The following is a 25747-nucleotide window of genomic DNA, read 5'->3' on the forward strand; positions in this document are numbered from 1 at the left end:
TCCAGAGCGATGAGAGAGTTTTTGGAACGACATGCTATTTCCCATTTTAGAACAGCTTTGTACAATCCTTCTGCAAATGGATTAGTGGAGAGGGCCAATGGTACTATTAAGTGAGCTATACAGTTAGCTTTGGCTAATGGTTTGGATTGGCAGGAAGTGGTGACACAATATCTGGCTGCATATCGCAGAACGCCAGCCACAATTACGGGTAGATCTCCATTTGAGCTTATGAGGGGCAGGAAAGCAGGTACCATGTTGAGAACCCTGGCGATGGGTGGTGGTGGGCCATGTGATATGGATTTAGAAGCTATTCATCGCAGTATTTTGGCGCGACAGGAGGCCATGGGGTCTTCACACAGGTGTAGAAAGGAATTGAATGTTGAGCTTGGGGATGAGGTGTACATACGAAATCCCAGGATGGTTCATAAAGGTCACAGCAAGTTTTTGCCTTCAAGGAGAGTTGTTAGGGTTGGAAAAGGCCATGTGAGATTGGAGGATGGTTCTGTTTGGAGCAAAAAACGGGTGGTGGTGGATGGTTGCAAACGTGGGGAAAGGGCAGGTGTGGAGTCTGATGGGGAGTGTCACGGAACTGGGCTGGATTATGATCCTGTGAGTTCACAAGGCATCAGCCTTGAACAGGAAGAGGCTGTTCCACTTCCACGTTCTGGGGGTGCCGAAAGGAATGTGGAGGGTCAAAATGTTTCTGATCAACAACCTGATGTAGGACAAGAAGGGGGTCGTCTTGCCAGGAGGTGTGGCCCCCCTATAAGGTTTAGAGATTATATTTGTTAAACATGAAATGTACATGTTATGGCACAATGCATCTTTGTGGTCAATATTGCTTTATCCATGAATGCAATTGGTGTTAATGATGAGATATATATATAGTTATGTTCATGTTTCCATGTTCAAAATGTTCGCGATGTATATTAACAGGATATTAACAAATTGTGTTATGCAAGGGAAGAGGATATGTTGTAATGTGCACGGGCTCGTGCAGGGACACTCGTGGAATGTTATGATTGTTCGGGAGAGAACATTCCACGGTGGCCGTTGGCTGGAGGTGGCAGAGAGCAGGCTTGTGGGGTCGCGTAAATAAATACTTGTAACATACTTACATGTGTACGGAGGATTTACATCATTCATCTATCAGGGAAGGACAAAGAAAGATCCGTAGCATTGTAGTAAATTAGATATATTTTTTTTTGGTAAACACTACCACCCATATTTAAAATGTGTGAAGAAAACGGACGACGAGGATGGGATTGGAACCGACGCGTGCAGAGCACAATGGATTAGCAGTCCATCGCCTTAACCACTCGGCCACCTCGTCTGCACACGAAAAGCTGGAAGCTGTAACTTTTTATCAGTGAAGTAGAGCTGTCCTGTGTGACTGGACCTGAATTACTTTTACTGTACACCACAGCAAGCTCTGAGCTGTGGGACATAGTGCTGCATTCTGGCCGGGCAAAATTGACGAGCAAAAGTATGATATTATATTCACTCATTAACTACTACCATTTCTGCATTCCCGTTTTATCATTTACACGAAATCAAGGAAAGCCTCCGCTCCACGTCCCACGGGCGAATCATGGCTCTTTTAACCGGAGTCAGGAACAGATGTGCTCAATAGATCAATGGCCTGTTTCATTTCACCAGGAAGAGGGGTGTGGCTAGACCTGCCACCTGGAAAAGGGGTGTGGCTAGACCTTTCACCGGAAGAGGGGTGGCCACGCCCCTTAGAGGCAATGATGTCACTTACCAGGTCATTTCAGGGTCATCATACCACTCACACTCAGAGGAACTGATGCTACAGACCATGTCACTGTGGCAAAAGGCTGCAAATGACCCTTTCATTATAAGGCAGTGATGCCCTAAACCTAGTACTGTTACTTGAGGGAACTGATACCACTACCCCCAGGAAAAAATACTTTTGCTTGACTCGCTGTAAGACTTTAAGACTAAGACTTAAACAACAGCAACCCAGTTGCATCACAAGCTAGATATGGAGTGACAAGGACACATGATGGCACATGCTCATTGTGCACTGGCTCGTTGGTCTAGGGGTATGATTCTCGCTTCGGGTGCGAGAGGTCCCGGGTTCAAATCCCGGACGAGCCCCTTTATTAATTTCACAAAATGAATACTTCTGTATTTTATGTTATTTGACCTCAACACTTTTGATCACATTAATGCCTCTGCATAGCGGAAATAAAGCAAAGCTCCTTTATAGTTCTAAATAAAATAAATTACATTGTTGTGAGGTCTCGGACATAAGGTTCACGCCCACCTCAGGTTTACGGTCAGTCGACATGTTCTTAAAAAGATATGTGTCTGATTTTGCGACTTCACGTAGCTATGTATGCCAATGAACAATGGGTACAAACTTCATAAGACGTTTCCTGAAACCCCGTTTGTAAGGTTTGCACAAAGCAAGCAACTAAAAATACACTATCAGGTTAAAAACAGCGCGCACTGAAGCGAGGAGGTTTCCCAACCCTGGAATATTGGACACGGTGAAAAAACACTGTCTAAAGCGCTCCCAGTGACACCTCCCAAAAATGAAGCCTGTTTTTAAATAATGGTTTGGGTTAATCTAGGGAGAGCAGCTTAATAGGCAAAGACATTGAAAATACAGTATTTCTTGTAAATTAAAATGTCAAAATGTGTTATTTACTGCATTTGTTATGTAACTTGGTCTTATATAGGGTGCCGTACGCCATAAAATATGGAGTGACAAGGACACATGACGGCAGGTGTTCATTGTGTAATGGCTCTTTGGTCTAGGGGTATGATTCTCGCTTCAGGTGCGAGAGGTCCCAGGATCAAATCCTGGAATTAATTTATAATATAAATATTTTAAAGCATACGCATGCCTAAATTGGCTCCTTCGTGTTTGAGCAAGGGCATCGTTTTGCATGTACTCCAGTTCAGGCCTTTTGCTGAGGGGCAAATCTCCCCCTCTGACTCTGGCCTCTAGTCATGGCTTTTTAGGTCTATTTCACCTCACAAATCCCCCCTCCTAGCACTGAAGCAACTATATTGAGAGAGAGAAGAGCTAGGAGAAAATTGGGTGTTCCTTCTGGGATAGCCTGGGTCCACCCCTGGGGTCTCCTTTAGAGAGTGCCTGCTCCTGGTTCATTCAAGGACTTCCCTTCAGAGTGTGTCTGCTCTATTTTGGCTCCTGATGGAGTGGTGTACTGGTACGTACTCACCCTCTTTAGATTTTGAATGTTCCATTAGGTTGGGGTTCCTGGACCTCTCCCCGTCCGGGGGCTCTCCTCTGGCCTTTAGAATCAAGGAGATAATAGATCTGCCAAGAAGAACAAAGAGATTAAGTATTTTACACAATACAATTTTTCCAATAGGGATGTGACAATAGATAACAAAGCAGCAGGAGAGATACGCATAAAGTGCACATTTCAAGCAAGCATTTGGTTTTCGACATACAAATATTTCCCAAACAGTGGTTCCTTACATTTTTCATTTTCGTAATCTTTTCAAAATAAGTATAATTGTTCGACTCCCTGTTATAGTAGGATTTTCTTTATTCAGGTTCCCGTTCCTTATCTTTACTCTTCGGAGGATTCCTGGGCTCTACCCTCACTGGGTTCTTCAATCAGTCGCAAATTCTGCCTGGGATGGCAGCACTTCAACTGATAGGTGTGCACCAATTTCTCTTCCGTTTGTCCTCCTTTAGGAATGCAGAATTATAAGTGACAGGTGAGATTTTGTCTACAATTTTAAAGGGGCCGCCCCAGGAGTGAAGGAATTTCCGCTCCTAGGGCTGGTTCCTCTGAAAATTGTACTAGAAGACCCTGTCTCCTACTTGATACAATTTTTTAGTGGTCTTTAAATCGTAGTGGGTTTTCAACCCCTCTGCCGATTTTTCCAGATTGCGCTGAGCATACATAAAATCATGCTGAAGGTGTCTTCTCAGATTCTCACTATATTCATGTATCCTGGATGCGTTAAACAGGTTCTGCTCTTGTGTTCTGTAGAGCAGATGCTATAGTAACACCATTTTTTGTCCAGTCATTAGCTCGAATGGAGACAGCTTTGTCATAGAAGATGGGGTAGACCTGATGGTCATAAGGACAAGCGGTAATTGGATGTCCTAACTAGGCCCAGAGTCCATAACAAACTTCTTTAGGATGCTCACGATCATTTTATTGTATCTCTCGACTCTCCCACTAGAGGCTGGTGGTAGGCAATATGGAGTTTTCTCTTTACCCCAAGTATCTCCCACATCTTTGTCATCACCTTGCTGGTGAAGTGACTTCCTCTGTCACACTGAATCCTTTGGAGGAGGCCGAAATGCGAGAATATTTGATTGATCATCAGGGCAGCTGCTGTTTCTGCCTTGCAACATGGGGCCGGGAGACATTCCACCCTTTGGTAAACAAGCATGTTACCATTAACATGTACTTGATTTCTCTAGAGGAACGAATCATGGGCACGATGAAATCTACTTGTAAATGTGGCCAAGGCAGCGTCATTCCTATTTTCTGGAGGGGAGCTCAGACAGTGAGTGAACTTGGCTGAAATTGCGCACACACTAGACACCCCTTCAAATATTGGTTGAGGTCCAGAGCCATGTGTGGCCTGCGTGCAGCCTCCCGCAAGATTTCCAAAGTAGTATGAAACCCCTGATGACCAGCTGTGGCTGCGTCATGGGCGTGATTAGCATATGGCTTCGGAATGAGGTAGGCACCACCTACTGGTCACATCCAGTGATGGATCTCTGTACCAACAAACCGTCTTGGATTCTGAATGTTTTGGGAAACTTCATCAACACCCGGAGAACCTCTTTCCTGGTGTAATTGTTTTCGGTCAGGGCAAAATTCACAGGGTCTTCAATGTGTTGATAACATTTCTCAATTATCGGATCTCGTTTTTGTGACGTGAGCAAATCAGCATCTGGCGTCTCCTTACTCCACTGGGCAGTTGAGAGTTAATTTTGGGCATATGTTTGGGACCTGGTAACAGCAGCGACCTGGATTTCCCCCAACAAGAACTCAATCTCTATGAGATCACCATGGACAGCTCTGGTTTTGGCCAGCTGGTCAGCCAGGTCATTTCCGGATTTGTCTGGTCCCTCTATTCTGGAATGACCCATGACCTTCTTCCAGTAGATGGATATCTCATTAGAGGTGACCAGATCATTGATAGATTGTATTAGTTTGCCATGCTTGAGTGGGTTATTGTTTGAACACGGCATCCCTCTGGTTTCCCAATTAATCAGGTGCTGAACAAACCCATTCCGGACATAATCTGAATCCATGATTATTATTAGTTCGTGGATTCAGTGTTGCATGGCAGTGAGGATGGCCTGATGAACCGCCATCAACTCCACCACCTGACTACTTCAGGGACCGATCTTGTATCCGGCTGAGGGCTCCGAGGCCTCATTCACCCAGCCATGCCCAACGCTGGCCATCAGTTCCTTTTCCTGATGGTTCTCAAAATGGTAGGAGCACCCATCCATATAAACTGTGGGCATCCCCTTGCATGTGTCTTCTTCATAGACTTTGTGCAGGGAATTCTGGTACACCTCCATGCTGTCTTGTGTTTCGATACTTTCGTCCTCGAGACAGTTTTCTCGAGCACAATCATGCAAGTCAGTCAAACCTTGCGCGAGGTGACTTTTCTTGTTTTGGCCATATCTCACCTCCGCAGGAAAGCCTTGCATGGACAGAATCCAGGAAGTATTTCTGGAATTATTCACATTCCCCACATGTATTTTGTCACTTCAAAGGTATTTCAAAGGCTGGTGAGGAGTCTCAACGATGATGTGCTCCTCCTAGCCCCTTCATCTGCGTATGAATCTTCCCTTCTTCCTCTCTATGTAGTCTATGCCTGCCTGGGTCTGGGGGCTGCTTATGCCCTCTACTGGGGGTCCAAATACCTCAGAGTTTATTATACATTCATTTTCAGGAGCTTTGTTTACCGTGCCTCTGGGCCGCTGGTGTTGCCACCCTCTGTTCCTCAGCTTCGGAGCAGCGCCCACAGTTCTGTGTCTGGGGAATTAGCGAGTAGTTTGCACGTGTATATGTTGCCTTGTAATCCTCGCCTCTCTTATCATCTGGATTGTATAAGGGTATTTTCCAGCACCTTACTGTCTTCTCAGATTGTTGCTGGGTAGTGGGTGTACCAGGGCCTTTACCATCCGTGCTTCCGGCTTGCCAGTGTTGCACTTGTGGCCCCCCCTAACTTTGGTGATGTGCCAACAGCTCCAAATACATTGTGTCTGCCTGCTGTCCATTGGTGTGTGTGCCGCTTTAAGACCCTTGCAGCCCTCGTTGCAGCTGAGTCTGATTAGAGTCCCCACCCCAATACTGCTTTGTGGTGTTAAAACTGATTCTGACCTTCTGTGACAGTCTCCAAGGCCCCCTCCGTTAGGCTTCCTCACAATGGTCCTTATGGTATTCCAACGTGGCTGGGGCTAAGCACCCCTACTCCTCTATCCCACGCATTGGACGTTGCCCACAACACTCTAGATCCTCTTTTCGGGGGCATAAGAACACTCAATGCCTTTCGGTCTGCTGTGCACCCTTAGTCGATGTTGAGTGAATAGTTGTGGGTCCAAAACGACTTTGAGTGAGTCTTACTGGCGTGTGACATATAAATGTTCACCCTCCTCGGCACTTTAAGTACATTAGTACTCAGTTTGCATACTCTCTGTGGGCACTCAGCACATCTGCTCTGTGTTCTTTGTTTTCCAGCTTTCCTTGCCACGTCATTCGTTTCTCGAAGCTGGCTCTTCATGTGGGCTCTGGTGCGGCTTCCCCTTGAGATCAGGGCTCTGTTTTGATTCAAACGCGCTGCGTGGATTCTCCTTTCCTTTGTTCTAGGCTAGGCACCATTTTGTTGCACTCGCCCGCAACACCATCCAAACTTTTCTTCCGTGTTCTGGCCTGCATGCAAGTCTCATCTGGGTTTTCAGCACTAAGTTCCCGGCATATTCATGTTGCTGTGACTTCCATTTTACTGTTCATATCTTGGTTATTATACCTGTTCAGCATTCGGATCTTCATCGGATCAGCAGGAGCTCCGAGATACAGGTCTTTTACGTGGCCATGTAGCCACGCCCCCTTCCTTTAGCTTTTTATCTTTCCAAAGTGAGTCACTAAAATGAGTAGCATTGAACAGGGCAGTGCTATACAAATGCATGACCAGTAGCAGGTGCTATGTATGGAAAAGTGAATGTATTGTTCCTGTTCTACATAAATCCTCTTGCTTCAAAATAGAGTGCATTGTGCCTTGTTTTTACAATTAATTTTGTGAGATTGGTCCGGTGAACGATCACGTGAGACTTGCTGATTGTGTTGTGCTTCAGTGCTCGGATGAGAATGGCCTAGTGTTTCTAGCATTCACAAGGCAGTTCTGTGACACTGGCTCACTGTTTTTGTGGGTCATTATGTGAGTCAGACCTGGTGTTTCAGGGAGCAATTGTGAGATTGCTTGTGTCTTGGTGAAGCATTGCGTAATAATCTTAAGAATTGAGCCATTTTTAGTTTTGGCTGTTGGGTGCACTGAAGAACCACCTATTACCTGAATTGATTGCATTGGAGTAAAGCGAGGTGAGCGATGTCAGCAGGGATACAGGGCTTGTGGATGTTATTTATTTATTTACCTACCCAGTGACTGCCCATGGCCAGGCTAATCTCTATGCAGCCATTCGGGTCACTCCCTGCCCTCATCGCCCAATATACATCATCCAAGCAGTAACAGCAAACGTGGTGATGCGAGTGACTGCCATTATTTCAAAGTATTCTTAAGAGTTAATTGCTTAACTGTAGCTATAACTGTGCTGCTGGTGTAATAAGATTGTCTTAAACAAGTGTGCGTTCAGTATGTGTGTCCTTTCAATAAAGTCCTGTTAAAAACAAAAAAATAAAATGCTAAAACTATTGGCTTTGCCAATGCGTGTCTTTTTTTTATCGTGCACAGGGACCTCCTGTCACATGCGCCCGAACACTGCGGGCGTTGCCAAAGGAGCCGGCGGTTGTCGACGTGTTGCTGTTGGGCTGCATTTTATTTCCACATGTGATCCGCTGTGGCACACTCAGGGATTAAGGGCGCGTGCCGGCACCAAGCGGGACCTCGCTGGCGATTCCGACGATGGTCCGGCATGACCCAACCAGCAACGCACACCAACAGGTAATTACATAACCAGGAACTTCGGTGGAATTACATAACTGATCTTCCCACAAACCCTAAACAATATGAGCAGCTCCTTCCGCAATGCCCACGAATTTAAGAAATGTCTGAATGCATTTGTAGCGTGACTGATGTGTAGGGCCCCTATTTATCCACGGGGATTCTGCTAATTGTAATTGTAACAGTAATGCTAATTGTAATTACTGGTCAGCAACACTTGTACTGAATCCGGCCAGGGCCAAACTCCGCCTTTCATCCTTACCAAACACTGTGGGTGAGAAGATGCCCGAGGCTTCGTAGTGCTGTGTAAAAGAAAATTAGTATTATTATAAGCACAAAGAAATTACCAATAATGAAAATAAATTTCCCTTGAGTGGGATGGTAATTTTCGGAGAATTGAGGCAGAATGTACTGGTATCAGTCGTTCCCTCTCCCTGAACACTGGTGTATGTTTTGACATCACAGAATGATTAGCCTTCATCTATCAGGGAAGGACAAAGAAAGATCCGTAGCATTGTAGTAAATAAGATATATTTTTTTTTGGTAAACACTACCACCCATATTTAAAATGTGTGAAGAAAACGGACGACGAGGATGGGATTGGAACCGACGCGTGCAGAGCACAATGGATTAGCAGACCATCGCCTTAACCACTCGGCCACCTCGTCTGCACACGAAAAGCCGGAAGCTGTAACTTTTTATCAGTGAAGTAGAGCTGTCCTGTGTGACTGGACCTGAATTACTTTTACTGTACACCACAGCAAGCTCTGAGCTGTGGGACATAGTGCTGCATTCTGGCCGGGCAAAATTGACGAGCAAAAGTATGATATTATATTCACTCATTAACTACTACCATTTCTGCATTCCCGTTTTATCATTTACACGAAATCAAGGAAAGCCTCCGCTTCACGTCCCACGGGCGAATCATGGCTCTTTTAACCGGAGTCAGGAACAGATGTGCTCAATAGATCAATGGCCTGTTTCATTTCACCAGGAAGAGGGGTGTGGCTAGACCTGCCACCTGGAAAAGGGGTGTGGCTAGACCTTCACCGGAAGAGGGGTGGCCACGCCCCTTAGAGGCAATGATGTCACTTACCAGGTCATTTCAGGGTCATCATACCACTCACACTCAGAGGAACTGATGCTACAGACCATGTCACTGTGGCAAAAGGCTGCGAATGACCCTTTCATTATAAGGCAGTGATGCCCTAAACCTAGTACTGTTACTTGAGGGAACTGATACCACTACCCCCAGGAAAAAATACTTTTGCTTGACTCGCTGTAAGACTTTAAGACTAAGACTTAAACAACAGCAACCCAGTTGCATCACAAGCTAGATATGGAGTGACAAGGACACATGATGGGAGGTGCTCATTGGGCACTGGCTCGTTGGTCTAGGGGTATGATTTTCGCTTCGGGTGCGAGAGGTCCCGGGTTCAAATCCCGGACGAGCCCCTTTATTAATTTCACAAAATAAATACTTATGTATTTTATGTTATTTGACTCAACACTTTTGATCACATTAATGCCTCTGCAAAGCGGAAATAAAGCAAAGCTCCTTTATAGTTGTAAATAAAATAAATTACATTGTTGTGAGGTCTCGGACATAAGGTTCACGCCCACCTCAGGTTTATGGTCAGTCGACATGTTCTTAAAATGATATGTGTCTGATTTTGCGACTTCACGTAGCTATGTATGCCAATGAACAATGGGTACAAACTTCATAAGACGTTTCCTGAAACCCCGTTTGTAAGGTTTGCACAAAGCAAGCAACTAAAAATACACTATCAGGTTAAAAACAGCGCGCACTGAAGCGAGGAGGTTTCCCAACCCTGGAATATTGGACACAGTGAAAAAACACTGTCTAAAGCGCTCCCAGTGACACCTCCCAAAAATGAAGCCTGTTTTTAAATAATGGTTTGGGTTAATCTAGGGAGAGCAGCTTAATAGGCAAAGACATTGAAAATACAGTATTTCTTGTAAATTAAAATGTCAAAATGTGTTATTTACTGCATTTGTTATGTAACTTGGTCTTATATAGGGTGCCGTACGCCATAAAATATGGAGTGACAAGGACACATGACGGCAGGTGTTCATTGTGTAATGGCTCTTTGGTCTAGGGGTATGATTCTCGCTTCAGGTGCGAGAGGTCCCAGGATCAAATCCTGGAATTAATTTATAATATAAATATTTTAAAGCATACGCATGCCTAAATTGGCTCCTTCGTGTTTGAGCAAGGGCATCGTTTTGCATGTACTCCAGTTCAGGCCTTTTGCTGAGGGGCAAATCTCCCCCTCTGACTCTGGCCTCTAGTCATGGCTTTTTAGGTCTATTTCACCTCACAAATCCCCCCTCCTAGCACTGAAGCAACTATATTGAGAGAGAGAAGAGCTAGGAGAAAATTGGGTGTTCCTTCTGGGATAGCCTGGGTCCACCCCTGGGGTCTCCTTTAGAGAGTGCCTGCTCCTGGTTCATTCAAGGACTTCCCTTCAGAGTGTGTCTGCTCTATTTTGGCTCCTGATGGTACGTACTCACCCTCTTTAGATTTTGAATGTTCCATTAGGTTGGGGTTCCTGGACCTCTCCCCGTCCGGGGGCTCTCCTCTGGCCTTTAGAATCAAGGAGATAATAGATCTGCCAAGAAGAACAAAGAGATTAAGTATTTTACACAATACAATTTTTCCAATAGGGATGTGACAATAGATAACAAAGCAGCAGGAGAGATACGCATAAAGTGCACATTTCAAGCAAGCATTTGGTTTTCGACATACAAATATTTCCCAAACAGTGGTTCCTTACATTTTTCATTTTCGTAATCTTTTCAAAATAAGTATAATTGTTCGACTCCCTTTTATAGTAGGATTTTCTTTATTCAGGTTCCCGTTCCTTATCTTTACTCTTCGGAGGATTCCTGGGCTCTACCCTCACTGGGTTCTTCAATCAGTCGCAAATTCTGCCTGGGATGGCAGCACTTCAACTGATAGGTGTGCACCAATTTCTCTTCCGTTTGTCCTCCTTTAGGAATGCAGAATTATAAGTGACAGGTGAGATTTTGTCTACAATTTTAAAGGGGCCGCCCCAGGAGTGAAGGAATTTCCGCTCCTAGGGCTGGTTCATCTGAAAATTGTACTAGAAGACCCTGTCTCCTACTTGATACAATTTTTTAGTGGTCTTTAAATCGTCGTGGGTTTTCAACCCCTCTGCCGATTTTTCCAGATTGCGCTGAGCATACATAAAATCATGCTGAAGGTGTCTTCTCAGATTCTCACTATATTCATGTATCCTGGATGCGTTAAACAGGTTCTGCTCTTGTGTTCTGTAGAGCAGATGCTATAGTAACACCATTTTTTGTCCAGTCATTAGCTCGAATGGAGACAGCTTTGTCATAGAAGATGGGGTAGACCTGATGGTCATAAGGACAAGCGGTAATTGGATGTCCTAACTAGGCCCAGAGTCCATAACAAACTTCTTTAGGATGCTCACGATCATTTTATTGTATCTCTCAACTCTCCCACTAGAGGCTGGTGGTAGGCAATATGGAGTTTTCTCTTTACCCCAAGTATCTCCCACATCTTTGTCATCACCTTGCTGGTGAAGTGACTTCCTCTGTCACACTGAATCCTTTGGAGGAGGCCGAAATGCGAGAATATTTGATTGATCATCAGGGCAGCTGCTGTTTCTGCCTTGCAACATGGGGCCGGGAGACATTCCACCCTTTGGTAAACAAGCATGTTACCATTAACATGTACTTGATTTCTCTAGAGGAACGAATCATGGGCACGATGAAATCTACTTGTAAATGTGGCCAAGGCAGCGTCATTCCTATTTTCTGGAGGGGAGCTCAGACAGTGAGTGAACTTGGCTGATATTGCGCACACACTAGACACCCCTTCAAATATTGGTTGAGGTCCAGAGCCATGTGTGGCCTGCGTGCAGCCTCCCGCAAGATTTCCAAAGTAGTATGAAACCCCTGATGACCAGCTGTGGCTGCGTCATGGGCGTGATTAGCATATGGCTTCGGAATGAGGTAGGCACCACCTACTGGTCACATCCAGTGATGGATCTCTGTACCAACAAACCGTCTTGGATTCTGAATGTTTTGGGAAACTTCATCAACACCCGGAGAACCTCTTTCCTGGTGTAATTGTTTTCGGTCAGGGCAAAATTCACAGGGTCTTCAATGTGTTGATAACATTTCTCAATTATCGGATCCCGTTTTTGTGACGTGAGCAAATCAGCATCTGGCGTCTCCTTACTCCACTGGGCAGTTGAGAGTTAATTTTGGGCATATGTTTGGGACCTGTTAACAGCAGCGACCTGGATTTCCCCCAACAAGAACTCAATCTCTATGAGATCACCATGGACAGCTCTGGTTTTGGCCAGCTGGTCAGCCAGGTCATTTCCGGATTTGTCTGGTCCCTCTATTCTGGAATGACCCATGACCTTCTTCCAGTAGATGGATATCTCATTAGAGGTGACCAGATCATTGATAGATTGTATTAGTTTGCCATGCTTGAGTGGGTTATTGTTTGAACACGGCATCCCTCTGGTTTCCCAATTAATCAGGTGCTGAACAAACCCATTCCGGACATAATCTGAATCCATGATTATTATTAGTTCGTGGATTCAGTGTTGCATGGCAGTGAGGATGGCCTGATGAACCGCCATTAACTCCACCACCTGACTACTTCAGGGACCGATCTTGTATCCGGCTGAGGGCTCCGAGGCCTCATTCACCCAGCCATGCCCAACGCTGGCCATCAGTTCCTTTTCCTGATGGTTCTCAAAATGGTAGGAGCACCCATCCATATAAACTGTGGGCATCCCCTTGCATGTGTCTTCTTCATAGACTTTGTGCAGGGAATTCTGGTACACCTCCATGCTGTCTTGTGTTTCGATACTTTCGTCCTCGAGACAGTTTTCTCGAGCACAATCATGCAAGTCAGTCAAACCTTGCGCGAGGTGACTTTTCTTGTTTTGGCCATATCTCACCTCTGCAGGAAAGCCTTGCATGGACAGAATCCAGGAAGTATTTCTGGAATTATTCACATTCCCCACATGTATTTTGTCACTTCAAAGGTATTTCAAAGGCTGGTGAGGAGTCTCAACGATGATGTGCTCCTCCTAGCCCCTTCATCTGCGTATGAATCTTCCCTTCTTCCTCTCTATGTAGTCTATGCCTGCCTGGGTCTGGGGGCTGCTTATGCCCTCTACTGGGGGTCCAAATACCTCAGAGTTTATTATACATTCATTTTCAGGAGCTTTGTTTACCGTGCCTCTGGGCCGCTGGTGTTGCCACCCTCTGTTCCTCAGCTTCGGAGCAGCGCCCACAGTTCTGTGTCTGGGGAATTAGCGAGTAGTTTGCACGTGTATATGTTGCCTTGTAATCCTCGCCTCTCTTATCATCTGGATTGTATAAGGGTATTTTCCAGCACCTTACTGTCTTCTCAGATTGTTGCTGGGTAGTGGGTGTACCAGGGCCTTTACCATCCGTGCTTCCGGCTTGCCAGTGTTACACTTGTGGCCCCCCCTAACTTTGGAGATGTGCCAACAGCTCCAAATACATTGTGTCTGCCTGCTGTCCATTGGTGTGTGTGCCGCTTTAAGACCCTTGCAGCCCTCGTTGCAGCTGAGTCTGATTAGAGTCCCCACCCCAATACTGCTTTGTGGTGTTAAAACTGATTCTGACCTTCTGTGACAGTCTCCAAGGCCCCCTCCGTTAGGCTTCCTCACAATGGTCCTTATGGTATTCCAACGTGGCTGCGGCTAAGCACCCCTACTCCTCTATCCCACGCATTGGACGTTGCCCACAACACTCTAGATCCTCTTTTCGGGGGCATAAGAACACTCAATGCCTTTCGGTCTGCTGTGCACCCTTAGTCGATGTTGAGTGAATAGTTGTGGGTCCAAAACGACTTTGAGTGAGTCTTACTGGCGTGTGACATATAAATGTTCACCCTCCTCGGCACTTTAAGTACATTAGTACTCAGTTTGCATACTCTCTGTGGGCACTCAGCACATCTGCTCCGTGTTCTTTGTTTTCCAGCTTTCCTTGCCACGTAATTCGTTTCTCGAAGCTGGCTCTTCATGTGGGCTCTGGTGCGGCTTCCCCTTGAGATCAGGGTTCTGTTTTGATTCAAACGCGCTGCGTGGATTCTCCTTTCCTTTGTTCTAGGCTAGGCACCATTTTGTTGCACTCTCCCGCAACACCATCCAAACTTTTCTTCCGTGTTCTGGCCTGCATGCAAGTCTCATCTGGGTTTTCAGCACTAAGTTCCCGGCATATTCATGTTGCTGTGACTTCCATTTTACTGTTCATATCTTGTTTATTATACCTGTTCAGCATTCGGATCTTCATCGGATCAGCAGGAGCTCCGAGATACAGGTCTTTTACGTGGCCATGTAGCCACGCCCCCTTCCTTTAGCTTTTTATCTTTCCAAAGTGAGTCACTAAAATGAGTAGCATTGAACAGGGCAGTGCTATACAAATGCATGACCAGTAGCAGGTGCTATGTATGGAAAAGTGAATGTATTGTTCCTGTTCTACATAAATCCTCTTGCTTCAAAATAGAGTGCATTGTGCCTTGTTTTTACAATTAATTTTGTGAGATTGGTCCGGTGAACGATCACGTGAGACTTGCTGATTGTGTTGTGCTTCAGTGCTCGGATGAGAATGGCCTAGTGTTTCTAGCATTCACAAGGCAGTTCTGTGACACTGGCTCACTGTTTTTGTGGGTCATTATGTGAGTCAGACCTGGTGTTTCAGGGAGCAATTGTGAGATTGGTTGTGTCTTGGTGAAGCATTGCGTAATAATCTTAAGAATTGAGCCATTTTTAGTTTTGGCTGTTGGGTGCACTGAAGAACCACCTATTACCTGAATTGATTGCATTGGAGTAAAGCGAGGTGAGCGATGTCAGCAGGGATACAGGGCTTGTGGATGTTATTTATTTATTTACCTACCCAGTGACTGCCCATGGCCAGGCTAATCTCTATGCAGCCATTCGGGTCACTACCTGCCCTCATCTCCCAATATACATCATCCAAGCAGTAACAGCAAACGTGGTGATGCGAGTGTGCCATTATTTCAAAGTATTCTTAAGAGTTAATTGCTTAACTGTAGCTATAACTGTGCTGCTGGTGTAATAAGATTGTCTTAAACAAGTGTGCGTTCAGCCACTTTTTAAACCAGTATGTGTGTCCTTTCAATAAAGTCCTGTTAAAAACAAAACAAAAAAATGCTAAAACTATTGGCTTTGCCAATGCGTTTCTTTTTTTGGATCGTGCACAGGGACCTCCTGTCACATGCGCCCGAACACTGCGGGCGTTGCCAAAGGAGCCGGCGGTTGTCGGCGTGTTGCTGTTGGGCTGCATTTTATTTCCACATGTGATCCGCTGTGGCACACTCAGGGATTCAGGGCGCGTGCCGGCACCAAGCGGGACCTCGCTGGCGATTCCGACGATGGTCGGGCATGACCCAACCAGCAACGCACACCAACAGGTAATTACATAACCAGGAACTTCGGTGGAATTACATAACTGATCTTCCCACAAACCCTAAACAATATTAGCAGCTCCTTCCGCAATGCCCACGAATTTAAGAAATGTCTGAATGCATTTGACTGATGTGTAGGGCCCTTATTTATCCTCGGGATTCTGCTAATTGTAATTGTAACAGTAATGCTAATTGTAATTACTGGTCAGCAACACTTGTACTGAATCCGGCCAGGGCCAAACTCCGCCTTTCATCCTTACCAAACACTGTGGGTCAGAAGATGCCCGAGGCTTCGTAGTGCTGTGTAAAAGCAAATTAGTATTATTATAAGCACAAAGAAATTACCAATAATGAAAATAAATTTCCCTTGAGTGGGATGGTAATTTTCGGAGAATTGAGGCAGCATGTACTGGTATCAGTCGTTCCCTCTCCCTGCAAACTGGTGTATGTTTTGGCGTCACAGAATGATTAGCCTTCATCTGTCAGGGAAGGACAAAGAAAGATCCGTAGCATTGTAGTAAATTAGATATATTTTTCTTTTGGTAAACACTACCACCCATATTTAAAATATGTGAAGAAAACAGACGATGAGGATGGGATTCGAACCCACGCGTGCAGAGCACAATGGATTAGCAGTCCATCGCCTTAACTACTCGGCCACCTCGTCTGCACACGAAATCTGGAAGCTTTAACTTTTTATTAGTGAAGTAGAGCTGTCCTGTGTGACTGGACCTGAATTACTTTTACTGCACACCACAGCAAGCTCTGAGCTGTGGGACATAGTGCTGCATTCTGGCCGGGCAAACATGACGAGCAAAAGTATGATATTATATTCACTCATTAACGACTACCATTCCTGCATTCCCGTGTTATCATTTACACGATATCAAGGAAAGCCTCCGCTCCACGCCCCACAGGCGAATCATGGCTCTTTTAACCGGAGTCAGGAACAGATGTGCTCAATAGATCAATGGCCTGTTTCATTTCACCAGGAAGAGGGGTGTGGCTAGACCTGTCACCTGGAAAAGGGGTGTGGCTAGACCTGTCACCGGAAGAGGGGTGGCCACGCCCCTTAGAGGCAATGATGTCACTTACCAGGTCATTTCAGGGTCATCATACCACTCACACTCAGAGGAACTGATGCTACAGACCATGTCACTGTGGCAAAAGGCTTTGAATGACCCTTTCACTATAAGGCAGTGATGCCCTAAACCTAGTACTGTTACTTGATGGAACTGTTACCACTACCCCCAGGAAAAAATACTTTTGCTTGACTCGCTCTAAGACTTTAAGACTAAGACTTAAACAACAGCAACCCAGTTGCATCACAAGCTAGATATGGAGTGACAAGGACACATGATGGCAAGTGCCCATTGTGCACTGGCTCGTTGGTCTAGGGGTATGATTCTCGCTTTGGGTGCGAGAGGTCCCGGGTTCAAATCCCGGACGAGCCCTTTTTTTTAACTCCACAAAATGAATACTTATGTATTTTATGTTATTTGACCTCAACACTTTTGGTTACATTAATGCCTCTGCATAGCGGAAATAAAGCAAAGCTCCTTTATGGTTCTAAATAAAATAAATTACATTGTTGTGAGGTCTCGGACATAAGGTTCACGCCCACCTCAGGTTTACGGTCAGTCGACATGTTCTTAAAATGATATGTGTCTGATTTTGCGACTTCACGTAGCTATGTATGCCAATGAACAATGGGTACAAACTTCATAAGACGTTTCCTGAAACCCCGTTTGTAAGGTTTGCACAAAGCAAGCAACTAAAAATACACTATCAGGTTAAAAACAGCGGGCACTGAAGCAAGGAGGTTTCCCAACCCTGGAATATTGGACACAGTGAAAAAACACTGTCTAAAGCGCTCCCAGTGACACCTCCCAAAAATGAAGCCTGTTTTTAAATAATGGTTTGGGTTAATCTAGGGAGAGCAGCTCAATAGGCAAAGACATTGAAAATACAGTATTTCTTGTAAATTAAAATGTCAAAATGTGTTATTTACTGCATTTGTTATGTAACTTGGTCTTATATAGGGTGCCGTACGCCATAAAATATGGAGTGACAAGGACACATGACGGCAGGTGTAATGGCTCTTTGGTCTAGGGGTATGATTATCACTTCAGGTGCGAGAGGTAAATCCCGGACTTTTTTTATAATATAAATATTTAAAGGCATACGCATGCTTAGATGCCTAAATTGGCTCCTGCGTGTTTGAGCAAGGGCATCATTTTGCATGTACTCCAGTTCAGGCCTTTTGCTGAGGGGCATATCTCCCCCTCTAACTCTGGCCTCTAGTCATGACTTTTTAGGTCTATTTCACCTCACAAATCCCCCCTCCTAGCACTGAAGCAACTATATTGAGAGAGAGAAGAGCTAGGAGAAAATTGGGTGTTCCTTCTGGGATAGCCTGGGTACACCCCAGGGGTCTCCTTTAGAGAGTGCCTGCTCCTGGTTCATTCAAGGACTTCCCTTCAGAGTGTGTCTGCTCTATTTTGGCTCCTGATGGAGTGGTGTACTGGTACGTACTCACCCTCTTCGGATTTTGAATGTTCCATTAGGTTGGGGTTCCTGGACCTCTCCCTGTCCGGGGGCTCTCCTCTGGCCTTTAGAATCAAGGAGATAATAGATCTGCCAAGAAGAACAAAGAGATTAAGTATTTTACACAATACAATTTTTCCAATAGGGATGTGACAATAGATAACAAAGCAGGAGGAGAGATACGCATAAAGTGCACATTTCAAGCAAGCATTTGGTTTTCGACATACAAATATTTCCCAAACAGTGGTTCCTTACATTTTTCATTTTCGTAATCTTTTCAAAATAAATATAATTGTTCGACTCCCTGTTATAGTAGGATTTTCTTTATTCAGGTTCCCGTTCCTTATCGTTACTCTTCGGAGGATTCCTGGGCTCTACCCTCACTGGGTTCTTCAATCAGTCGCAAATTCTGCCTGGGATGGCAGCACTTCAACTGATAGATTTGCACCAATTTCTCTTCCGTTTGTCCTCCTTTAGGAATGCAGAATTATAAGTGACAGGTGAGATTTTGTCTACAATTTTAAAGGGGCGCCCCAGGAGGGAAGGAATTTCCGCTCCTAGGGCTGGTTCCTCTGAAAATTGTACTAGAAGACCATGTCTCCTACTTGATATAATTTTTTAGTGGTCTTTAAATCGTAGTGGGTTTTCATCCCCTCTGCCGATTTTTCCAGATTGCGCTGAGCATACATAAAATCATGCTGAAGGTGTCTTCTCAGATTCTCACTATATTCATGTATCCTGGATGCGTTAAACAGGTTCTGCTCTTGCGTTCTGTAGAGCAGATGCTATGGTAACTCCATTGTTGTCCAGTCATTAGCTCGAATGGAGACAGCTTTGTCATAGAAGATGGGGTAGACCTGATGGCCATCAGGACAAGCGGTAATTGAATGTCCTAACTAGGCCCAGAGTCCATAACAAACTTCTTTAGGATGCTCACAATCATTTTATTGTATCTCTCCACTCCCCACTAGAGGTGGTGGTAGGCAATATGGAGTTTTCTCTTTACCCCAAGTATCTCCCACATCTTTGTCATCACCTTGCTGGTGAAGTGACTTCCTCGGTCACACTGAATCCTTTGGAGGAGGCCGAAATGCGAGAATATTTGATTGATCATCAGGGCAGCTGCTGTTTCTGCCTTGCAACATGGGGCCGGGAGACATTCCACACTTTGGTAAACAAGCATGTTACCATTAACATGTACTTGATTTCTCTAGAGGAACGAATCATGGGCCCGATGAAATCTACTTGTAAATGTGGCCAAGGCAGCGTCATTCCTATTTTCTGGAGGGGAGCTCAGACAGAGGCTGAAATTGCGCCCACACTAGACACCCCTTCAAATATTGGTTGAGGTCCTGAGCCATGTGTGGCCTGTGTGCAGCCTCCCGCAAGATTTCCAATGTAGTATGAAACCCCTGATGACCAGCTGTGGCTGCGTCATGGGCGTGATTAGCATATGGCTTCGGAATGAGGTAGGCATCACCTACTGGTCACATCCAGTGATGGATCTCTGTACCAACAAACCGTCTTGGATTCTGAATGTATTGGGAAACTTCATAAACACCCGGAGATCCTCTTTCCTGGTGTAATTGTTTTCGGTCAGGGCAAAATTCACAGGGTCTTCAATGTGTTGATAACATTTCCCAATTTTCGGATCTCGTTTTTGTGACGTGAGCAAATCAGCATCTGGCGTCTCCTTACTCCACTGGGCAGTTGAGAGTTAATTTTGGGCATATGTTTGGGACCTGGTAACAGCAGCGACCTAGATTTCCCCCAACAAGAACTCAATCTCTATGAGATCACCATGGACAGCTCTGGTTTTGGCCAGCTGGTCAGCCAGGTAATTTCCGGATTTGTCTGGTCCCTGTATTCTGGAATGACCCATGACCTTCTTCCAGTAGATGGATATCTCATTAGAGGTGACCAGATCATTGATAGATTGTATTAGTTTGCCATGCTTGAGTGGGTTATTGTTTGCACACAGCATCCCTCTGGTTTCCCAATTAATCAGATGCTGAACGAACCCACTCCGGACATAATCTGAATCCATGATTATTATTAGTTCGTGGATTCAGTGTTGCATGGCAGTGAGGATGGCTTGATGACCGCCATCAACTCCACCACCTGACTACTTCGGGGACCGATCTTGTATCCAGCTGAGGGCTCCGAGGCCTCATTCACCCAGCCTTGCCCAACGCTGGCCATCAGTTCCTTTTCCTGATGGTTCTCAAAATGGTAGGAGCACCCATCCATATAAACTGTGGGCATCCCCTTGCATGTGTCTTCTTCATAGACTTTGTGCAGGGAATTCAGGTACACCTCCATGCTGTCTTGTGTTTCGATACTTTCGTCCTCGAGACAGTTTTCTCGAGCACAATCATGCAAGTCAGTCAAACCTTGCGCGAGGTGACTTTTCTTGTTTTGGCCATATCTCACCTCCGCAGGAAAGCCTTGCATGGACAGAATCCAGGAAGTATTTCTGGAATTATTCACATTCCCCACATGTATTCTGTCACTTCAAAGGTATTTCAAAGGCTGGTGAGGAGTCTCAACGATGATGTGCTCCTCCTAGCCCCTTGATCTGCGTATGAATCTGCCCTTCTTCCTCTCTATGTATTCTATGCCTGCCTGGGTCTGGGAGCTGCTTATGCCCTCTACTGGGGGTCCAAATACCTCAGAGTTTATTATACATTCATTTTCAGGAGCTTTGTTTACCGTGCCTCTGGGCCGCTGGTGTTGCCACCCTCTGTTCCTCAGCTTCGGAGCAGCGCCCACAGTTCTGTGTCTGGTGAATTAGCGAGTAGTTGGCACGTGTATATGTTGCCTTGTAATCCTCGCCTCTCTTCTCATCTGGATTGTATAAGGGTTTTTTCCAGCACCTTACTGTCTTCTCAGATTGTTGCTGGGTAGTGGGTGTACCAGGGCCTTTACCATCCGTGCTTCCGGCTTGCCAGTGTTACAATTGTGGCCCCCCTAACTTTGGTGATGCGCCAACAGCTCCAAATACATTGTGTCTGCCGGCTGTCCATTGGTGTGTGTGCCGCTTTAAGACCCTTGCCTCCCTCGTTGCAGCTGAGTCTGATTAGAGTCCCCACCCCAAGACTGCTTTGTGGTGTTAAAACTGATTCTGACCTTCTGTGACAGTCTCCAAGGCCCCCTCCGTTAGGCTTCCTCACAATGGTCCTTATGGTATTCCAACGTGGCTGGGGCTAAGCACCCCTACTCCTCTATCCCACGCATTGGACGTTGCCCACAACACTCTAGATCCTCTTTTCGGGGGCATAAGAACACTCAATGCCTTTCGGTCTGCTGTGCACCCTTAGTCGATGTTGAGTGAATAGTTGTGGGTCCAAAACGACTTTAAGTGAGTCTTACTGGCGTGTGACATATAAATGTTCACCCTCCTCGGCACTTTAAGTACATTAGTACTCAGTTTGCATACTCTCTGTGGGCACTCAGCACATCTGCTCCGTGTTCTTTGTTTTCCAGCTTTCCTTGCCACGTCATTCGTTTCTCGAAGCTGGCTCTTCATGTGGGCTCTGGTGCGGCTTCCCCTTGAGATCACGGCTCTGTTTTGATTCAAACGCGCTGCGTCGATTCTCCTTTCCTTTGTTATAGGCTAGGCGCCATTTTGTTGCACTCGCCCGCAACACCATCCAAACTTTTCTTCCGTGTTCTGGCCTGCATGCAAGTCTCATCTGGGTTTTCAGCACTATGTGCCCGGCATATTCATGTTGCTGTGACTTCCGTTTTACTGTTCATATCTTGTTTATTATACCTGTTCAGCATCGGGATCTTCATCGGATCAGCAGCAGCTCCGAGATACAGGTCTTGTACGTGGCCATGTAGCCACGCCCCCTTCCTTTCGCTTTTTTTCTTTCCAAAGTGGGTCACTAAAATGAGTAGCATTGAACAGGGCAGTGCTATACAAATGCATGACCAGTAGCGGTGCTATGTATGGAAAAGTGAATGTATTGTTCCTGTTCTACATAAATCCTCTTGCTTCAAAATAGAGTGCATTGTGCCTTGTTTGTACAATTAATTTTGTGAGATTGGTCCGGTGAACGATCACGTGAGACTTGCTGATTGTGTTGTGCTTCAGTGCTCGGATGAGAATGGCCTAGTGTTTCTAGCATTCACAAGGCAGTTCTGTGACACTGGCTCACTGTTTTTGTGGGTCATTATGTGAGTCAGACCTGGTGTTTCAGGGAGCAATTGTGAGATTGGCTGTGTCTTGGTGAAGCATTCCGTAATAATCTTAAGAATTGAGCCATTTTTAGTTTTGGCTGTTGGGTGCACTGAAGAACCACCTATTACCTGAATTGATTGCATTGGAGTAAAGCTACGTGAGCGATGTCAGCAGGGATACAGGGCTTGTGGATGTTATTTATTTATTTACCTACCCAGTGACTGCCCATGGCCAGGCTAATCTCTATGCAGCCATTCGGGTCACCACTACCTGCCCTCATCGCCCAATATACATCATCCAAGCAGTAACAGCAAACGTGGTGATGCGAGTGACTGCCATTATTTCAAAGTATTCTTAAGAGTTAATTGCTTAACTGTAGCTATAACTGTGCTGCTGGTGTAATAAGATTGTCTTAAACAAGTGTGCGTTCAGCCACTTTTTAAACCAGTATGTGTGTCCTTTCAATAAAGTCCTGTTAAAAACAAAAAAATAAAATGCTAAAACTATTGGCTTTGCCAATGCGTGTCTTTTTTTGAATCGTGCACAGGGACCTCCTGTCACATGCGCCCGTACACTGCGGGCGTTGCCAGAGGAGCCGGCGGTTGTCGGCGTGTTGCTGTTGGGCTGCATTTTATTTCCACATGTGATCCGCTGTGGCACACTCAGGGATTCAGGGCGCGTGCCGGCACCAAGCGGGACCTCGCTGGCGATTCCGACGATGGTCGGGCATGACCCAACCAGCAACGCACACCAACAGGTAATTACATAACCAGGAACTTCGGTGGAATTACATAACTGATCTTCCCACAAACCCTAAACAATATTAGCAGCTCCTTCCGCAATGCCCACGAATTTAAGAAATGTCTGAATGCATTTGACTTATGTGTAGGGCCCTAATTTATCCTCGGGGATTCTGCTAATTGTAATTGTAACAGTAATGCTAATTGTAATTACTGGTCAGCAACACTTGTACTGAATCCGGGCAGGGCCAAACTCCGCCTTTCATCCTTACCAAACACTGTGGGTGAGAAGATGCCCGAGGCTTCGTAGTGCTGTGTAAAAGCAAATTAGTATTATTATAAGCACAAAGAAATTACCAATAATGAAAATAAATTTCCCTTGAGTGGGATGGTAATTTTCGGAGAAGTGAGGCAGCATGTACTGGTATCAGTCGTTCCCTCTCCCTGAACACTAGTGTATGTTTTGGCATCACAGAATGATTAGCCTTCATCTGTCAGGGAAGGACAAAGAAAGATCCGTAGCATTGTAGTAAATTAGATATTTTTTTTTTTTGGTAAACACTACCACCCATATTTAAAATATGTGAAGAAAACAGACGACGAGGATGGGATTCGAACCCACGCGTGCAGAGCACAATGGATTAGCAGTCCATCGCCTTAACCACTCGGCCACCTCGTCTGCATACGAGACGCAGGAAGCTTTAACTTTTTATCAGTGAAGTAGAGCTGTTCTTTGTGACTGGACCTGAATTACTTTTACTGCACACCACAGCAAGCTCTGAGCTGTGGGACATAGTGCTGCATTCTAGCCGGGCAAACTTGACGAGCAAAAGTATGATATTATATTCACTCATTAACTACTACCATTCCTGCATTCCCGTGTTATCATTTACACGAAATCAAGGAAAACCTCCGCTCCACGTCCCACGGGCGAATCATGGCTCTTTTAACCGGAGTCAGGAACAGATGTGCTCAATAGATCAATGGCCTGTTTCATTTCACCAGGAAGAGGGGTGTGGCTAGACCTGTCACCTGGAAAAGGGGTGTGCCTAGACCTGTCACTGGAAGAGTGGTGGCCACGCCCCTTAGAGGCAATGATGTCACTTACCAGGTCATTTCAGGGTCATCATACCACTCACACTCAGAGGAACTGATGCTACAGACCATGTCACTGTGGCAAAAGGCTGTGAATGACCCTTTCACTATAAGGCAGTGATGCCCTAAACCTAGTACTGTTACTTGAGGGAACTGTTACCACTACCCCCAGGAAAAAATACTTTTGCTTGACTCGCTCTAAGACTTTAAGACTAAGACTTAAACAACAGCAACCCAGTTGCATCACAAGCTAGATATTGAGTGACAAGGACACATGATGGCAGGTATACATTGTGCACTGGCTCGTTGGTCTAGGGGTATGTCTGACCTGACACACACACAATTGTGGGGCTCGCAGGCCCTTTTTACTGTAGTATGACGCGCTACTTGCGTCACTTTAGAAAGTTAACAAAAAAAACTATCGCCACTCTTAATTGGTTGCTCGAGTGGTAGGGTTAGTATAGCATACGTATAGAGAATAATATGAGTGGACGAGGGTTAGTCAGGTGATATATCTGGGTTGTCCCTACAATTAGATACAAGAGAATTGTTACATGAAGACTCCTAATGATTGGTTGATGTTAATGGCGTCAGTGATAAGAACCCCATGTTCTGATTGGTGCGCCCGTGAGCAGGTGTACCTGCAATGTGCAACAATGTTTCACTATGGGTGCATGCAGACAATGTGAAGACTTATTCATGACCTGGACGGCCGACTACTCCCACTGTCGCAGATGTCCATTGATCCTTTCAAGTGTATCTGCCTGTGTCTTGTAACGAGGGATCCAGACGCCTCTTTCCTCCTGGGCTTGGCATCTCGTCAGGTTCGGCTTGGTCACGTGAGGTGGGACCGTGTTTGAGGCAGAATTCTGCACAATTAATATTGTTTTTCCACTGTGCGCCTGGTTTAATTGCAGGTGCGACTTTGATGTTGGTGCACGGCGTGCGAGGTTGCAACATCGTGCCCTTGATGGTCTGCTTTTGGAATGTGGGTTTGCAACATTACGACTTTGGCTGTCTGCTTTCGCCAGGCTCATCCTGCAGGATCAGCAACCTGACTCTTGCTCTGTTAACGTCCACGGGAGCTCTTGCTTGCGGCCTACTTAGGCCTGGTGTATAGGTGGAACCGTTTGGTGCACAGGCGCCTTAGGTTATAGTCTCATATTGTCTTATGACCAGTATCGTGTCTTCGTTATAATTCTCATTATGGCACCTAGGTTTAGAAGAAGCGTAAGCAAGCTCTTTAGATGAGTTCATGGTGCGTCTTGCGTTTCTGCATTTTGAGAGCCTAAGTGAAAAATAATAAAGATGCACGTCCGTGAGTATGTCTGTCGCCTACGTCATAGCACTGAGTATATTCTTCGTGTAGATTGGTGCGGGAGTGTCCAATGTGTATGTTGGCACAGGTGTGCTATCCGTTGGCTAGGTCGTCATGGCATCTCTAACGACGTATAGTTTTAGTCTAGTTGATCCATGCTGCAGGCATCGGCATGAGCAGGGCGGGCTGCTGGGCAGGCAGATGGA

At 45.6% G+C, this 25747-nt stretch overlaps 7 non-coding genes across 7 annotated transcripts; 3 read left to right on the top strand and 4 right to left on the bottom strand.

Moving 5' to 3' along the window:
* Positions 1-1251: 1251 nt before the first annotated feature.
* Positions 1252-1333, bottom strand: TRNAS-GCU (transfer RNA serine (anticodon GCU)). Its single transcript has one exon. It is a non-coding gene; the product is annotated as a tRNA-Ser (tRNA).
* Positions 1334-2049: 716 nt separating this feature from the next.
* Positions 2050-2121, top strand: TRNAP-CGG (transfer RNA proline (anticodon CGG)). Its single transcript has one exon. It is a non-coding gene; the product is annotated as a tRNA-Pro (tRNA).
* Positions 2122-8749: 6628 nt separating this feature from the next.
* On the bottom strand, positions 8750-8831 carry TRNAS-GCU (transfer RNA serine (anticodon GCU)). Its single transcript has one exon. It is a non-coding gene; the product is annotated as a tRNA-Ser (tRNA).
* A 715-nt stretch (positions 8832-9546) lies between these two features.
* TRNAP-CGG (transfer RNA proline (anticodon CGG)) lies at positions 9547-9618 on the top strand. Its single transcript has one exon. It is a non-coding gene; the product is annotated as a tRNA-Pro (tRNA).
* A 6622-nt stretch (positions 9619-16240) lies between these two features.
* Positions 16241-16322, bottom strand: TRNAS-GCU (transfer RNA serine (anticodon GCU)). The gene has a single exon. It is a non-coding gene; the product is annotated as a tRNA-Ser (tRNA).
* A 715-nt stretch (positions 16323-17037) lies between these two features.
* TRNAP-UGG (transfer RNA proline (anticodon UGG)) lies at positions 17038-17109 on the top strand. The gene has a single exon. It is a non-coding gene; the product is annotated as a tRNA-Pro (tRNA).
* A 6616-nt stretch (positions 17110-23725) lies between these two features.
* On the bottom strand, positions 23726-23807 carry TRNAS-GCU (transfer RNA serine (anticodon GCU)). Its single transcript has one exon. It is a non-coding gene; the product is annotated as a tRNA-Ser (tRNA).
* Positions 23808-25747: the final 1940 nt, after the last annotated feature.

This window comes from Ambystoma mexicanum, chromosome 1p, assembly GCF_040938575.1.
Source record: "Ambystoma mexicanum isolate Mex_15411 chromosome 1p, UKY_AmexF1_1, whole genome shotgun sequence".
NCBI lineage: Eukaryota > Metazoa > Chordata > Amphibia > Caudata > Ambystomatidae > Ambystoma > Ambystoma mexicanum.